This window comes from Maylandia zebra, linkage group LG9, assembly GCF_041146795.1.
Source record: "Maylandia zebra isolate NMK-2024a linkage group LG9, Mzebra_GT3a, whole genome shotgun sequence".
NCBI classification, from domain to species: domain Eukaryota; kingdom Metazoa; phylum Chordata; class Actinopteri; order Cichliformes; family Cichlidae; genus Maylandia; species Maylandia zebra.
Genome location: NC_135175.1, coordinates 33548569 through 33562390, shown reverse-complemented (window position 1 = coordinate 33562390; position 13822 = coordinate 33548569). Strand labels below are relative to the sequence as shown.

The following is a 13822-nucleotide window of genomic DNA, read 5'->3' as shown; positions in this document are numbered from 1 at the left end:
TTGCTGCAGTAGGAGCGGAAGATGGCCAGCTTTTCCTTATAATCCGCTGGAAGTTGCTACGCTACCGTAGTCCTGGTCCGGATGGAAAAATGGCACCGTTTCATAAAACGAAAGCACCAAGACGGACCTCCTTGGAAATGTTCAATGTTCATCTCTTCAGCTAGTGAAACTGCTTTTAGCCGAATGGTGACCGTCGAAACGCTTCTCCCGCTCGCTCTTTGCTCGATGATCCACCGCTCGAGTCTTTCCTCCAACTCGGGCCACCTCGCCTTATGTCCGCGGAAACTCAGCTGCGTTTTCTTGACCTGCCGGAGCTTGTTTTCCAGCTTCCTCCATTTGCGAACCATCGATTCGTTAATCTTAAATTCTCTCGCCGCTGCTCGATTTCCATGTTCCTCCGCGTAGCTGATTGCCTTCAGTTTAAACTGTGCTTCGTAAGCGTGTCTCTTTGCCATTTTCAGGGTTGTTAAAACAACGATGTCCTGCATAATGCACATACCTGTTCTTTTATACAGGTATGTGCGATTGTCCCGGTATATACGATCAACGCCCACACTTCACCCTTTAACGTTCTCATGGTGTTCTCTACTACGTCCTCCTTACAACACATAGGGGCGCACCGCGCTATAGGGCGCGCCGCACTTTTTGAAGAAAATCTAAGACTTTTAAGTGCGCCTTATGGTCGTGAAAATACGGTAACTTCAGGTCACTGCAACAAGCCCAGGTACAGTTTACCGACGGATGGGTGCAGGACCTTGAAATGCACCGTGTAGAACGAAAGACCATCGTACGTATCATAAGTTTACCAGTCTTACAAATCGTCTTCATAAATACACATTCGTTAACAGTTTATTAATAGGACCTTTGAGCTCAACAATAATTAATTAGTAGTGGAAATAATTTCTGGTACGCATCACAGAAATGTAGCAGTGACAAATATTGTATGCTGTAATCGTACTGGGCAATTAGTAATACAAAACAACTGTTTTATCCTGTGAATAAAAGTATATGTTTTTGTCAATGTACCATGGTAATAACAGAAGCGAAACGCAATATTGTGTCAGGACAATTCACTATTTATGCACAATAAACAAAGGAGCATAGCGCGATAATTTCTGTTCAGCGCCAGACTTGCTTGTAACCTATATCACTAATTATGTTAAGAAAAATGACGCATTAACTACAACAGCAGACTGACCTTTGTGGAAATGCTTGGAGCAGACTAACCTGTGAGCTGGAGTGTTCTGTGACGTTATATTTGGTCTTTGAATGGCTGTAATCCAGTCGCCTCTTTGTTACTTCGGAAACATGGCTCGAACAATTTCTCTTCAACGACGTAATCCGATAACAACCGATCTCTTTACCCGTCGGCTTCCCGTGGCTGTCATGCGACCGGCTATTGCAGTTAATAATACAACAGCTTCTTGCCATTTTTTGTGTTTCTTTTTATCGCTGTATAACCGATTTCAATTGAAAGCCTGCGTGCGCTAGTACCTCTTGCCACGAGTTCCCAGAATTCTTTACGGTTTTACCCCTGAATGACGTCACATTTTCAATCTCTATTCAAACATCAGGCATGCTTTCAGAGCGACACCCCTCCCCCACCTGGCTGGATCTGACCACCTCTGCATGTCCCTCACCCCCACCTACACCCCCCTGCTGAGAAAAATAAAGCCCCAGACAAAGACAATAAAAACCTGGCCTGAAGGAGCCCTTTCTCAACTGCAGGACTGCTTCTCAACAACTGTATGGGATTTATTCTGCAGCCACAACCTCCAGGATTACACGGACACTGTACTCTCGTACATCAGGAACTGTGTTGACAATGTCACCGTCAACAAAAGGGTCAGGGTGTTTCCAAATCAAAAACCCTGGATGAATAGCAAAGTGCAATCCCTCCTAAAAAGCCGCAACACTGCCTTCAAGTTAGGGGACAGGGCTGCATATAGGGCGGCCAGGGCAGACAGGAGTAGAGGAATCAGAAAAGCTAAGGCTGCCTATAGGAGGAGGATTGAAGATCACTTTGCTGACAACGACCCCAGAAAAATGTGGCAGGGGATCAATCACATTACCAACTACAGAAGCAATAACCAGGCGACATCTAGGACTGATGCCTCGCTGGCTGAGGATCTAAACCGTTTCTTCGCCCGCTTTGAGACGACCAGGCCCCCAGCTGCCACACCACTTCCACCCGCCCCCAGCACTGGCACACTAACACTCAGGGAGCATCAAGTGAGGTGTGTTCTAAGGTCAGTGAATCCCAGGAAGGCGGCAGGTCCTGATGGAATACATGGAAAGGTTCTCAGAGCATGTGCTGACGAACTGACCGGAGTCTTCACTAAAATCTTCAACCTTTCCTTGTCATCAAACACCATCCCGCCCTGCCTCAAAACCTCCACCATCATCCCCATCGCCAAGAAGACAGCTGTGGCCAGCCCAAATGACTACAGGCCTGTTACACTTACGCCTGTAGTGATGAAGTGCTTTGAGAGACTGGTCTGTCAGCACATCAGGGCCAGTCTGCCTCCCACTCTGGACCCCCACCAATTTGCCTAGAGGACAAATCGATCCACCGAGGACGCTATCACCATAGCGCTCCACACTGCGCTGAGTCACCTGGAGCACCAAGGAAGCTATGTGAGAATGCTCTTCCTGGACTTCAGCTCAGCATTCAATCATATCATCCCGGAGATCCTGGTCCAGAAACTGTCTCACCTGGGACTCTCCACCCCATCTGCCTCTGGATCAAGGACTTCCTGACAAATAGACCACAGTCTGTCAGACTCGGCCCCCACCAGCACCATCACACTCAGCACCGGGTCTCCACAAGGATGTGTTTTGAGTCCCCTCTTGTTTATGCTCTACACATCCGACTGCTCCCCTACCCATCTCTCAAACACCATCATAAAGTTCGCGGATGACACCACTGTGCTTGGACTCATCTCAAGGGGGGATGAGTCGGACTACAGAGATGAGGTCAACAGACTGACTAAGTGGTGTTCAGTTAACAACCTCCAACTGAACACCACGAAAACTAAAGAACTTATCTTGGACTTCAGGAAGGACAGAGCAGACCCGGCCCCACTCTACATCCACGGGAACTGTGTGGAGAGGGTACACTCCATGAGGTTTCTGGGGGTGCACATCTCTGATGACCTCTCCTGGACTGCAAATACCACAGCGGTGGTTAAAAAGGCCCAGCAGCGTCTCCACTATCTGAAAGTGCTCAGGAGGAACAACCTGGAGGAGAGGCTGCTGGTGACATTTTACAGAGCCACCATAGAGAGCGTCCTAACGTACGGCATAACATCATGGTATGCAGGATGCTCAGCTGCGGACAGGAAAGTACTGCAGAGGGTCATCAACACAGCCCAGAAGATCACTGGCTGCTCTCTGCCCAGCCTGGAGGTCACTGCAAACTCTCGGTACCTCAGCAGAGCTGGCAATATCATCAAGGACCACTCTCACCCCAGCAACCAACTGTTTGAACTATTACCGTCAGGCCGACGGTACAGGTCACATAAAACCAGGACAAACAGATTCAGGGATAGCTTCTTTCCCAGAGCTATCACCGTAGTAAATAAGCACAAAAACAATTGAACCATAGCTATTCCATACAGTCACTGTCATTATATTATGCTGCTATTCATGCTGTCATTATATTAATGCTGCTATCCTGTATATATTGTACATACTATTGTTTGAGTACTTACGATTGTTTTTTTTTTTCGTACTTTTTATATTTTACATTTATATTTATTATTGAAACTTGCACCAAGGGAGTGGCACTCCAATTTTGTTGTACTCTGTATAATGACAATAAAGGCTATTCTATTCTATTCTGAAAAGAACCTCAATCATCTCTTAATCCCCAGAATGATGTTAATGATAAAGTGTCGCCATCCGACAGTGTGTCAAATAAAGGCAGTAGGTCAAGCTCAAGAGTATCATCTACTTCATCTGCACGTCTCAGGGCAGAAGCTGAAATGGCCGCCTTGCTCGCACATCAACATGTGCTGAAAGAAAAACACTCTCTTGAAGAACAAGAGGAACTGAGGAGAAAGAACAACTTCAGCTTGAAGCAGATATAGCTGCAACTGTTGCAAAGGTGAACGTGCTAAGAACTGGATCCACTATGCGGAGCGTCACTTCACGGAAATCTAATGGAATGGAATCATATTTTAAAACAAAGGGAAAACGGCCTTGAAATTCTTAATGCGGATGCAGAGACTTTTGTTCCACAGACGCTTACAAAAGGAAATGCAATCACTGGGAATGCAGAGCTTCAAGTAAAAACAGTGCAACAGAATATGAAAAGGGAAAGGCCTGCACCAGCTCTTATGGGCCTTCTGACGCTTTTGGATCAATTCCACCTTTGCCTAAGCCACAAGCTGCTCATCCAGTAGCCAATGAAAATCTGTTGTCCATTATGGAAAAACAAAATGAATTAACTTGTATGTTGGTCCATCAGCAAAGTCTTTCTTCACTGCCCAAAAGGGAGATTCAAACCTTTGATGGTGACCCTTTACATTTTCAGGCTTTTATGCGCTCGTTTGAACAGGTCATAGAAGCAAAGACTGGCGATGCTGGCGACTGCCTGCATTATCTTGCAAAGTACACCAAGGGGCAGCCCAATGAACTTGTTAAAAGCTGTCAACATATGTCTGGAAGTGCTGGATATGTAAAGGCAAAGACTCTGCTGTATGAGCACTTTGGGAATGGACATGTGATTGCATCTGCTTGTTTGAACAAAGTTCACTCATGGTCACTGATTAGATCAGAAGATGGAAAAGCTCTTCAGGCATATTGTTTGTTCTTACGTGGATGCTGCAATGCAATGGAAGAGATTAATGATCTCTCTGAATTAAATACACCTGCCAATATGCTTGCTGTGATTAGAAGACTGCCATATAAGTTAAAAGACAAATGGCGAACAGTACCATGTGACATTCAGGAGAGGCAACATCGCAGAGCCGCATTCATTGACATTGTTTCCTTCCTTGAGCGTCAAGTTAAAATTGCAACAGATCCTGTCTTTGGAAATCTATGTGACATTCCAGCAACACATCTAACAGCCAAGGGCAGCAATGGAGGGAAACGTTCTCCACATCTAAGAGCTAAAGGAAGTAGCTTTGCCACAACAGTCTCTGATGTTGAGAGACAGAATCAGACAGGGGCTCAAGATCGTCACAGCACTGTGAAGGCTTGTTTTTTTCTGCAAAGGCAGACACACACTGGAGTCATGTGCTCTGCTTGATAAGAAACCTCATAATAAGAAGATTTCTTTTCTTAAAAAGAATAGCATCTGTTTTGGCTGTTTGTATACTGGGCACATAAACAAAGAATGCAGAAAACGCCTTTCATGTAAAATCTGTGGTCTCTGACATGCAAGTATACTCCATATCCACCACAAAGAGAAGAATGAAGTCAAACCTAATAATGAGGCAGATAACATTCCTGTTACGATCCAGACTAGTGGTCTTACTGGGGCCGGTGAACAGGACTGTAAGCTTGCCATTGTGCCAGTTAAAGTAAAATCAAAGAGAGGTCAAAGAATAGTGGAAACGTATGCCTTTCTGGACCAAGGGAGTTCAGCATCCTTTTGTACAGTGGGTCTTATGGACAAGCTGAATTTTTCTGGGAGGAGGACAAAGATTCTCCTGCGCACCATGGGACAGGAGAAAGTGGTGGACAGTTTCATTGTACCTGAACTTGAAGTTGCTGGATTGGACAGTGACATGTACTGTGATATGCCTAACCTCTTCACTCAGCATAAAATGCCTGTAGATATTGGTAACATCCCAAATCAACAGGACCTGGATGACTGGCCACATTTGAAGCATGTTCATTTGCCAGAAATTAAGGCCAATGTGGAGCTTTTGATTGGCATGAATATGCCCAGAGCTCTAGAACCTTTGGAGGTCATCCGGAGTGTAGGTGATGGACCTTTTGCCATTAGGACTGTGCTTGGCTGGACAGTGAATGGGCCACTTAATCGAGAATGCTGTGGAAGGCCAGGATGTTTGGCAACAGTTACTGCCAACAGAGTTTCTGCTGTCAACCTGGACAAGCTATGGAAACAGCAGTTCAAGATGGACTTTCCAGAGAGCAGCGATGATGAACAGATGGGGCTGTCAAAGGAAGACTTGAAGTTCCTGGAATTGGCCAGCAAGTCGGTGACTTTGGGGGATTGGCACTACAGCATTGCCCTGCCACTGAAAGACCGAGACATAAGAATGCCTGACAACCGTGCAATCGCTGAGCAACGAGCCTTAGGTTTGAAGAAAAGGTTAATCAGAGATAAAGACTTTCACAAAGACTACACTGCCTTCATGACAGATCTCATATCTAAAGGATATGCAAAGAGAGTGCCAGTCGCAGAATTAGAGCGCAGTGATTGGAAGCTTTGGTATATCCCTCACCATGGGGTTTACCATCCTACCAAGGGGAAGATGCGGGTCGTCTTTGACTGTGCAGCATCATTCCAGGGTGTCTCTCTTAATGCGCAGCTCCTGAGTGGTCCTGACTTAACAAACTGTTTGGTTGGCGTACTGACGAGGTTCAGAAAAGAGCCCATTGTTTTGATGTCTGACATCGAGGCTATGTTTCACCAGGTGCATGTGCCAGAGGAAGATGCTGACCTTTTGAGGTTTCTTTGGTGGCCCGGTGGTGATTACAATCAGAGCATGCAGGAGTACAGGATGGGTGTTCATTTGTTTGGGGCAACGTCCTCTCTGAGCTGTGCTAACTACGCCCTGCGGAAATGCGCAGAGGACAACAAAGCATACTTCAGCCAGCAGGTGACTGACACCATTCTGTATAGTTTTTATGTGGATGACTGCCTTGCTTCAATATGCTCTGAAGAAGAAGCCATCAATCTTTACTCAGACCTCAGAGACATTTGCACCAAGGGTGGTTTCCACTTAACAAAGTGGATCAGCAATAGCCGCAGCGTTTTGGCAGTTATACCTGAGGAGGAAAGAGCAAATGAAGTTAAGGACCTAGACCTGGATTGTGACCTTTTACCTATTGAGCGGGCATTGGGAGTGAAGTGGTGCCTGCAGTCAGATGCATATAAGTTCTGCATATCCATCCCAAACAGACCATTGACTGGGAGAGCGATCCTATCCACAGTAAGCTCCTTCTATGACCCTCTGGGGTTCCTTGCTCCTGTTATCTTCACAGCCAAGAGAATCCTTCAAGATCTGTGCCAGAGGGGGATAGGATGGGATGATGCTATACCATCAGCAGTTGCTCAAGAGTGGAAAAGCTGGGTAGAAGAATTGCATCTGTTGAACAACATCAGCACGGGACGATGTTTAAAACCTTCTGATTTTGGACAGACGACCACTGCTCAGTTGCACCACTTTGCAGATGCGAGTGAGTGAGAAGGGCTATGGGGCCGTTACCTACCTGTTGTTGTACAACAGTCGCTCACAGATGCACAGTTCCTTCATAATGGGAAAATCCAGGGTGGCACCTTTAAAACCAGTCACAATCCCTCGCATGGAATTGACGGCAGCAGTGGTAGCAGTTTGCATGGATAGAATGTGGAGGAGGGAGTTGAGACTACCTCTCCTAAACTGTCTTTTGGACGGACAGCACCGCAGTGTTGAAATATATAAACAATGAGACTTCCAGGTTCCGTGTTTTTGTGGCGAACAGAGTGTCAGAAATCCTCAAGGCTTCTAGTGCCTCCCAATGGAGGTATGTGAACACCACACATAACCCTGCGGACCTTGCCTCCAGAGGTATGAAGGCAGAGACCTTTTTACGTGACACTGAATGGATATCTGGTCCTGCATTTCTTACACAGCCAGAGAACAATTGGCCTGTGAACCCAGAAAACTTGCAAGAACTTCCACATGAAGATCCTGAAGTTAAGGTGTCTGCTGCCATCGAGGTCTTACAAGCACACGATGATGATCATCCTCTGACCCTTTTAATCCATCGTGCTTCATACTGGACTCGTCTCATCAGGGTGATGGGTTGGATTTTGAGGTTCAAGACATTGGACGAGGAAGGGCTCCAAACTGCTCTTTGTGAAGTGGAGTCAATCCTCAACAGTAGACCCATTACGCTGGAATCCACTGATCCAAATTATTTGGAAGCATTAACACCAAACCATCTCCTTCTCAAGTCCAACCCGTCTTTACCACCTGGCCTGTTCCGCCTGTTCTACGCACGTAAACGATGGAGGCAAGTTCAATATATATCTGACCTGTTTTGGAACAGATGGACTAAAGAGTACTTGCCACAACTTCAGCAGCGCCAGAAATGGGGAAGGATTAAATGCAACTTTGTTCCTGGAGATGTGGTCCTTATAGTGGATGATTCTGCACCTCGTGGTTCATGGATCATTGGGAGAGTCACCGGAGCTACACCAGATGAAAAGGGGCTTGTGCGTCAGGTCTGGATTAAGACCCCAACCAGCCATGTGTGCAGACCCGTCACAAAGATATGCCTTCTTCAGGAGGCCTCTGACCCATGACGATGACATTTTTGACACAGAGTGACATAACTAACTTTGAATTGACTTTAATGTTATGAGATGTACATCACAGACTGACTATATTTAGGCTAAGTGCTGGTAACCTCTGGCCTATGAATGACTGACCGTGTGCAGACAGAAGAAAAGAAGAGAAGAAATGAGAAAATAACTTTGGTGGACTTTTGAGTATGTTACGTTGTCTCACTGGGTGTCTGTGATGTGATGAAGTGTGTCTGTGATGTGATGAAGTGTGTGTTGTGAGTTATGGTGTTGGATGTGTAATTATTACTGTAAGAATGTAATAATTAGGGGCCGGAATGTTATGGATAGGCGTAGCTTTGGGTCACGTGGTGCCGGTAATAGTGATTGCTATATCACCTGTTCACATCCCGAGGGAATTTTTGTGAATGAGTGGGTGATGGGAGAAGTCGACTTTTGCTGACCGCTCAAGCTTAGAATGTTTTTTGATCACTGTTTTTCTACGGATTTTAAGGATTTGATAACAAATAAAGAAGCTTGCAATCTGGAACTTTGACATACGTTTTGAACTGCGGGCGCGTCAACATTATTCCCCTATTCAGCTGCTCGGCAACTCAAAGGCTTGACAGGCGCCAATAGGTGAGTTATAATGCATCTCCACTAGAAGATGGTCCCCTGTTATCTACTTTTTCACAGGCAAGCGTGGGTGAGAGTCTACAGCATTCTACCCCCCAAGGACACGTAGTCTAATGCCTTTATTTTTCATGACCATGTCCACTTAATACTGTACTATATGGTTATATGGCATTTTAGTTAATATACAGCATAGAATTGAGGCACTTCAAATATTTTCATCTCAACACCTCCTCCCTGGAGATAAGGAGTCTCACTATCTGCCTAATGTCTCATGGTGCCTGGGAGTGTCAGTCCAACTCACTCACAATACCCATCTGTGTGTGGAATAACATATTTGATGTTTTCCTATATGTAGAACAAAGTCGCACAAAATGTACTATAGATATTACTAAAGTCATTTTGTCAAAACATATGATCAACACATAAAATAAAGAAATGTCCATCACAAGAGTTAGCAGCTTACACAAGAACAGAAAGAATATGAAAGAGAAGTGGAAAAGGAAAACAGAGGATTATTAATGAAGTCATGATCACTCCACAGACATCACCTTCATATGAAGAGAAACAAAGAGTGTAACTCAAATGATAAAACATTAAGTTCCTGAGGCAGACAAACAGAGAGGCTAAACAGAAGGCAGAAATCAAACCAAAGTGAGCTAAGAGAGAGAGACCCTGTAGAAAATGATGAAGTTAAGCAACCAGTGTAGTTATAACTGACTTACTCTGGATCTCCTCTCAGACTCAGGAGGGGGCGAGCGGGCCGGCTTTGTAGTTGGAGTCGGACCAGCAGAGACAATGGGCTCACTGACCTCCACTCCCCAAGTCAGTCACCACGAGGACAAGTTCTTTGTTTAGAGATGATTTAATCCAAGCTCACCAACAACATCATTCAGCTGTCCTCGTCAGAACTAATGAAATAAAAGCAGTAACATTTAGAAACGTCAGTTTACTAAACATAAAAATATTGCTCTATTAGCCTCGCTCACATGTTCTGTAAAGATTAAATGACTTAAATCATCACGTGGTTTACAAAAACACATTGTTAATCTCAGCAAATAAGTGCGCATCCAGAAATAACTGTTTCATCTCGTTTGACATGGAAACTTAAAATTACAAAGAGACACTGAACGCACCTTCCTACCAGCTGTAACCTAGCAGGAGAACGTACGTTCGTCTTCGCAGCTGCAACACATACCTCACAAAAAGCCGTTCATCAATTAGATTTAACACGACGCTTCTCCACAATACTTTGATGCGGGTTCTTCAAAAAGTGCCCTTTTTTTTTTTTAAACGGCGGAAAGACACAGCAAAGAGCACAGTACGCACAACCCTTCGTCTTCTCCCCTGCTTCTTCTTCTTCTTCTTCTTCTGCTTCTTCTTCTTAAATTCTATTGGCGGTTTGCAAACAATAAAATGGTGCGTTACCGCCACCAACTGGTATGGAGTGTCGACCCTCAAACCCTCCCCAAATGTTTACTCTCTTTTAAAAACTGGAATAAAGCCTGATAATTAGTGATGTGTCCTGTGTGTCGAAGCTTCGATACCTGTGTCGGGTAATCTCGGCGAGTTTTCGCGCCAGATTCAGTTCAGTTCAGTTCATTTTTATTTCAAACATTTCAAACATGTGCCTTCACGATCATTACAAAATATCATTCCATTATTTGTTTGAAAAGGAGTAGGCAGAAGTATTTACTTATTTGTCCCTACCCCCTCAAGTTCAATAAATTTATTCGAAATAAAGTGGGCAGCAAAACACAGCTGATTTCCCCATCAGTGTTGTTGAACAGATTACGTACGTGTTACATAGTTACTTGAGCATTTATTGTTCGATGGAACCAGCAAGGAAGAGATTTTTTTTATCTCATCTCTTCTAATAAAGTATGCACACAGTACTAAATATCACGAATGATTAGTACCACAATATAAATAAACAACACCACATATCCTATAATCTGATTTCTGTCTTTTAGTTTTTTAAAAAGTGAAGCGCCACACACTAGTTTGTGTAATTATCCAGATGTACATAAGCATGATTACACAGTTACTAGGGGTGGGTTTTGATTATCGATTAAAATCGATTCTTGGATAACGTCATATCGATTCATTAAAATCCTGAATCATTTTTTTATATAAATGTATTTTGCCCGAAATCCCAGAATCTCAGGTTAAACCTCACAAAATTTCAACAACCACCAAACAGCTAAAGCAGTGAATGAGAGCAGGAACACGGATTCTGCACAAAGACGTAAACACAAAGCACGGAGCCTCCGACGGGTCAGAAGCAGTGAGATGTCGCCTTTCTCACCCGACGGCTCGTACGGGGATGCGGTCGGGGCTGAAAGCCGACAGCTCGCTGATTCTAATGTTTCGTCGGGTCCGCGCTTTGTGTTTACGCCCTTTTTGCTCAAGTTCTGAAGCTGCAGGTTTTATCTCTCACCAAACAATATTGACCAAACCAGCAGCAAAAGAAGATCCAAACTACACTTCACATGGAAGAAATAAACATGATAATTATCTCGTTTGGCTCTCAGCGAAGGCGGTCGCACTTTTTCTCCTCTCCTCTCCCTTATCTTCCCTGCAATTGACACCCCTTTCTCAACGAGAAGTCTGGGCTTGGGTGAGCCTGAGTGCTGAAGATATCTACCTATTAGGAACCATGGTAACATTGTTCTGGTTGATCGGAGCTGGCTTGGCCCTGACTTATCGAAGAATTAAGAAAGCAGAACTGGCTGTTCAAACCCCCACAAGGCTGCCCACTGGGATTGGAATGATGGGAGAGGTGTGAGTTTCTCAAATGGGCTCATTGAGTCAGCACGGATAAGATCTGGACTTCTTTAAGTTGCTTGAAGACGTTTCACCTCTCATCCGAGAAGCTTCTTCAGTTCTAAGGTCAAATGGTGGAGAGTCCCAGATATAAACCTAGTGGGAGTGACCCCCCACAGAGGGACAAAAGGACCCCCTGATGATCCTCTAATCGCCTGAGACAAGGTGTGAAACTGGGTGTGGGTCCCAATCAGCCAGAGTTTCGTGTGAGTTCATTGTGAAACCTGGCCCCACCTTATCATGCGAATTCCTGAGATCGGATGGCCCAGGATGTGAGTGGGCGTTAAGGCGTCTGGGAAGGATCTCAAAACTGGATTATAGATGGCAGAGAGTTGGTGTCGTAAACCCCCGCCTCTGTTCAAAGATGGTCGCTCACAGTGGACATAGATGGCTTCTTTCACTCCTCTTTCAAACCATCTGTCCTCTCTGTCCAAAATGTGAACATTGGCATCCTCGAAAGAGTGTCCTTTGTCCTTAAGATGCAGATGGACTGCTGAGTCTTGTCCTGTGGAGGTGGCTCTTCTGTGTTGTGCCATGCGCTTGTGAAGTGGCTGTTTGGTCTCTCCAATGTAGAGGTCTGAGCATTCCTCGCTGCACTGTACAGCATACACCACATTGTTAAGTCTGTGTTTTGGCGTTTTATCTTTCGGGTGAACCAGTTTCTGTCTGAGTGTGTTGCTGGGTCTGAAATACACTGGGATGTCATGCTTGGAGAAAACTCTCCTGAGTTTCTCTGATACACCGGCTACATAGGGGATGACAATGTTGTTGCGTCTGTCCTTCTTATCCTCCCTCGCTGGTGTCTGGTCTTCTTTTCTGTGCCTCTTTGCTGACTTTAAGAACGCCCATTTAGGATAGCCGCACGTTTTGAGTGCTTCCTTTACATGTGTGTGTTCCTTCTTTTTCCTTCAGGCTTAGAGGGAACATGTTCTGCCCGGTGGTGTAGGGTCCTGATTACTCCAAGTTTGTGTTCCAGAGGGTGATGGGAGTCAAAGAGGAGGTACTGGTCCGTGTGTGTGGGCTTCCGGTAAACTTCGATGTTGAGTTTGCCGTTCTCTTCAATGTGCACAGCGCAGTCCAGGAAAGGCAAACAGTCGTCCTTTGTGTCTTCCCTGGTGAACTTGATGTTTTTATCCACAGAGTTAATGTGCGCAGTGAAGGATTCCACTTCTTGTGTCTTGATTTTGACCCAGGTGTCATCCACATATCTGTACCAGTCGCTGGGTACTCTTCCTTTGAAAGAGCCAAGAGCGTTCCTTTCCACTTCCTCCATGTAAAGGTTGGCTACAATAGGTGACACGGGGGAGCCCATGGCACAGCCATGTTTTTGTCTGTAAAAGCCTTTCCGCCATTATGACAGGTAATGTAGGACTGAAGTGTCCTAAAAATCACACTTAAACAGTTTTTTTAAAGGTAAAGTACATTCTCACATCATACGAGTTTATTATCCAAGTCTCAGAATCCAACAAAGTTACATCCACTTTACAGACTGTTGTACTAATGCTGACTAACAGCAGCACTTAACAACAGAAACATGCAGGATATCCTCACCAGCTCACCTTGATATCTGTGTCACTGGACAGCTTTCTCCAGAGTGAATCGACGTGGACACCAGCCGAGGTAAACAGCTGACTGACAGAGGAGTCACATCATAGACTTGTTTGTCCTGCTGCAGCTGGACATGCATTCGAATTGGGAGAGTTGCAAACATAGAATTTAACTGACTGCACTATGCAATCTAATAACATCTAGTGGTGACATTTTACACACCGAACCTTGGAGAGTTTAAAAAAAACAGTCTTTAGTTCATGCAAAGAAAAAAAGGTTAAAGAGTGAAAGTGAATATTCTCTGCTGGTTCAATCATTGTGAACAGAAACAAATCATGTCAAAGA

At 44.9% G+C, this 13822-nt stretch overlaps 1 protein-coding gene across 5 annotated transcripts in view; it reads right to left on the bottom strand.

The window, feature by feature from the left end:
• LOC106676441 (uncharacterized) overlaps positions 1–10481 on the bottom strand; it is an 81889-nt gene extending 71408 nt beyond the window's left edge. Inside the window, exons 1-2 of one of the 5 annotated variants that reach the window (XM_024803660.2) lie at positions 10302–10481; positions 9829–10014 (exon numbers count right to left, since the gene is read on the bottom strand). The gene's annotated coding sequence lies outside the window, so the exon portion shown is untranslated. Of the gene's footprint in view, positions 1–9828; positions 10015–10239 lie in introns of all 5 variants that reach the window. The other 4 variants (XM_024803659.2, XM_024803658.2, XR_013100192.1 and 1 more) reach the window with 4 other exon arrangements.
• Between the last annotated feature and the right edge of the window lie 3341 nt (positions 10482–13822).